Genomic DNA, 4,829 nt, shown 5'->3' on the forward strand with positions numbered 1-4,829 from the left:
GAGGACACACGGGAATTTTTGTCATGCTATTTCATCATGTTTATATGATTCGCGTTCGTTACTTAGATAGTTTGATATGTGGGTGGACCGGCGCTTGGGTACTGCCCTTACTTGGACAAGCATCCCACTTATGATTAACCTCTCTCGCAAGCATCCGCAACTACAAAAGAATAATTAATACAAAGTCTAACCATAGCATTAAACTAGTGGATCCAAATCAGCCCCTCATGAAGCAACGCATAGACTGGGGTTTAAGCTTCTGTCACTCCAGCAACCCATCATCTACTCACTACTTCCCAATGCCTTCCTCTAGGCCCAAATATGGTGAAGTGTTATGTAGTCGACGTTCACATAACACCACTACAGGAAAAACAACATACAACATATCAAAATACCGAACGAATATCAAATTCACATGACTATTATTAACATGACTTATCCCATGTCCTCAGGAACAAAAGTAACTACTCACAAGACATAATCATAATCATGACCAGAGGTGTAATGAATAGCATCAACGATCTGAACATAAACTCTTCCACCAAGTAATCCAACTAGCATCAACTACAAAGAGTAATCAACACTACTAGCAACCTTACAAGTACCAATCGGAGTTGCGAGATGAAGATTGGTTACAAGAGATGAACTAGGGATTGGAGAGGAGATGGTGCTGATGAAGATGTTGATGAAGATGCCTCCCCTCCGATGAGAGGAGTGTTGGTGATGACGATGGCGATGATTTCTCCCTCCGGGAGGGAAGTTTCCCTGGGAGGATCGTCCTGTCGGAGCTTTAGATTGGATCTGCTCAAGTTCCGCCTCGTGGCGGCGGCGAAACCACGAAAAAGCTTCCTATTGATTATTTTTTTCCAGACCAGGACGCTTCATATAGCAAAATATGGGGGCTAGTGGGCCTTCAGGAAGCCCACAAGTTTGCCCACCGCCACCAGGGGGTGGTGGCGGAGTGGGGGATTGTGGGGCCCTGGTGGCCCCCCTCCGGTAGTTCTTTCACCCAGTATTTTTAATATATTCCAGAAAAAATCCACGTAAATTTTCAGGGCATTTGGAGATGTGCAGAATAGTGGAGTAGGATTTTCTCCTTTTCCAGTCTAGAATTCCAGCTGCCTGAATTCTCCCTCTTCAAATAAACCTTGCAAAATAAGAGAGAAAAGGCATAAATATGGTACCACAAGTAATATAACAGCCCAAAAAGCAATAAATATCAACATGAAAGCATGATGCAAAATGGACGTATCAACTCCCCCAAGCTTAGACCTCGCTTGTCCTCAAGCGAAAACCAAGTTCCATAAACATGTCCACATGTTGAGGGACGAAGGTGTCGATAAAACATAATACGGACATGAGGGCATCATGATCACACATAGAACAGCAATATATCATAAATATTCTTATGGGGAAGTAACAATTCCTTCACAAAGCAAAGCATGAAGCAAAAACCTTACCGAGAAATAACCAACAATAGTCCATAGTCATTGAAGCAATTGCAATTTATCACAACATCAGAAAGAGTCAAATAAGAGCTTGTAAGGCAAACCCACATACTCAATCATCTCTTTTGTTTTCCACAATTCTTACAACTCACGTGGTACTCATGGTGTCAAAGTTTCAGCTGGACATAGAGGAAGATAGGGGCTTATAGTTTTGCCTCCCAACCATTTACCTCAAGGGTAAAGTCAACAACAATAAAGCATAAGTACTCAACTCCAAGTTGATATATGAATATAGATCTTTCCCAAGCATGTGACGGTAGCCAAGGCAAAGGCAAAAAGGGAATTGGTGATGATCACCATGACTCTTACAAGGGTAAAAAGTAAAGGTACAAGATAGGCCCTTCGCAGAGGGAAGCAGAGGTTGTCATGCGCTTTTGAGGTTTGAATGTGTGTCCTCTTAGTGCGGAGGAACGTCACTTTATATTGCCGCCTGTGATAAAGAATTTTATTATGCAGTCTATCGCTTTTATGTCTTCCTCATCACAGGTTCGTACAAAGCTTATTTTCCACACACTAATAGATCATACATATTAGAGAGCAATTTTTATTGCTTGCACCGATGACAACTTACTTGAAGGATCTTATTCAATCCATAGGTAGGTATAGTGGACTCTCATGGCAAAACTGGTTGGAGGTTTATGGATGCACAAGTAGTATCTGTACTTAGTGCGGGAGTTTTGGCTAATATGAGGTGGAAGCAATCGTCACATGCTAAGGGATCTCTAATCATATAACATTGTTTGGAACTAAGCAAGCACAATTCATTATGTTGTCTTCCTTGTCCAACATCTACTCCTAGGCATGTAATAGTTTGGTGAGTGCTCACAATTGTAAAAAGTGTCTAAGATGATATATTTATATGTGAACCTCTCTTTCCTTATTACTTCTTATTAATTGCAACAATGACTGAGGTCTATGTTGATTTATTCTCAACAAGTTTCAATCATCATACGTGTCATAAGTGAAGTTATCACTTTCCATAAGATCGTCTCATGATCTTTCATGCTATCGTTCTTTTTCATAATATTGATCATGGCACAAAGCAAAGCCCTTGACTAAGACACTCTTTATTATATAGCTCGTAAGCTCAAATACATCGGGGGAGAGACAAAAGCAAAAGACTCAAACTAAAAACTAAAGACTTATTCCTCTAAAAGAAGAAATAAAACTGAAAAGGAAAGAACTAAAGCAAAGGTAAAAGCAAAAGATATAAAGGTGATACGATACCAGGGCAACTCCCCCAAGCTTGGCAGAAGCCAAGGGGATTGCCCATACCAATGCTTAGTTGTCTTCCTTTGGTGGTGATGGTGGTGTAGTTGTCGCCTTTGATTCCAAGAGAGCTATCAACCTTTGGTTTATACCTTTGAGATCTGTGACATGGTTTTCCAGCAAAACAACTTCACGAGAAAGAGAAATATTGCGAGCACGAGTTGTTTCGCAAAACCTCAAGAGTTCAATCAAGGATGGAGACAGCACGTGGAGGAAGGGTTGGAGAAAATCTACTCCTTCAACGTCTTCAATGTTGAACATAGGTTGAACTTCCTCCCTAGCTTGGGTTTTCTCCTTAGCTTGGTCCCTCGCTTTCGTGACCTCTACTCTTTTCAAATCAGCACCTACTTCCTCATGAACTTGGTGAAGATCATTCTCCCCAACAAATTCCTGAGACATCTTAGCTCTAAATTTGCGGCAGACAACAAGCTCAAAACGAAAACAGAGGAAAACTACGCGATACGGAGATCAAAACCTTCGGGCAACTATATATTGATTTTTTCTGGGCCATAAGGAGTCCTCCGCAAGAAAACGGAGTCTAGGAGGCACACGAGGTGCCCACAAGCTTGCCCACCGTCGCCAGGGGGTGGTGGCGGAGTGGGCCCTTGTGGCTGCCTCGTTCGCTCTCCGGACTGCTCTTTATTTTTCTAATTTTCCAAAAATTCCAAAACGGAAGAAATTTCCTATTGAAAAGTATCGGAGTCCAATTTCTTGCCGAAACAGATACATCTTCGTTTTCAAGGTCTGAAATAGGTTGATAAACATCCCTTATGTACTCCTCTGGAGTTATGACATTGATGATATTGGTCTCAACATTTATAGGAGTACCAGAGATATAATGCTTGATTCTTTGCCCATTTACCGCTCTAAGAAAATTTCCTTCCGTGTTATTGATTTTGATGGCACCGGAATGATATACTTCGTCGACAACATAGGGACCTTCCCATTTAGAGAGAAGCTTGCCTGTAAAGAATCTCAAACGAGAATTGTATAGCAAGACATAATCACCTACATTGAACTCTCGTTTCTGTATTCGTTTGTCGTGCCATCTCTTAACCTTTTCCTTGAACAACCTGGCATTCTCATATGCTCGGGCTCTCCATTCATCTAACAAGCTGATATCAAACAACTGCTTCTCACCGGCAAGTTTGAAATCAAAGTTGAGCTCTTTGATTGCCTAATAAGCTTTGTGTTCCAGCTCAAGAGGTAAATGACAGGCCTTACCGTAGACCAATTTATACGGTGACATGCCCATGGGATTCTTATAATCAATCCTATAAGCCCATAGTGCATCGTCAAGTTTGCTAGACCAGTTCTTTCGAGATCTATTGACGGTATTTTGTAGGATCAACTTGATCTCCCTATTACTCAATTCCACTTGACCACTGGACTAAGGATGACAAGGAGATGCAACTCTATGGTTGACATCATACTTAGCTAGCATCTTGTGGAAAACACCATGAATGAAGTGTGAACCACCATCAGTCATCAAGTATCTAGGGACTCCAAATCTTGGGAATATGACTTCTTTAAGCATCTTAATAGAGGTGTGGTGATCAACATTTTTAGTGGGGATAGCTTCTACCCACTTAGTAACGTAATCCACAGCAACTAAGATGTGAGTGTACCCATTGGAACTCGGGAAGGGTCCCATATAATCAAAGCCCCAGACATCAAATGGTTCAATGACAAGTGAATCGTTCATAGGCATTTCCTGACGCTTACTGATGTTCCCTATTCTTTGGCATTCGTCACAAGACAAGACAAACTTACGGGCATCCTTGAAGAGAGTGGGCCAATAGAAACTTGATTGCAATACCTTATGGGTTGTTCTATCTCCAGCATGGTGTCCTCTGTAAGCTTCGGAATGACACTTGTGCAGGATCTGTCCCTGTTCATGTTCAGGCACACAACGTCTAATAACACCATCAACTCCTTCCTTATAAAGGTGCGGATCATCCCAAAAGTAGTGTCTCAAATCAAAGAAGAATTTCTTCTTTTGTTGATAGGTGAAACTGGGTGGTATGTATTTGGCTACGATATAGTTTGCAT

The sequence above is a fragment of the Hordeum vulgare genome, chromosome 2H (genome assembly GCF_904849725.1).
Source record: "Hordeum vulgare subsp. vulgare chromosome 2H, MorexV3_pseudomolecules_assembly, whole genome shotgun sequence".
NCBI lineage: Eukaryota > Viridiplantae > Streptophyta > Magnoliopsida > Poales > Poaceae > Hordeum > Hordeum vulgare.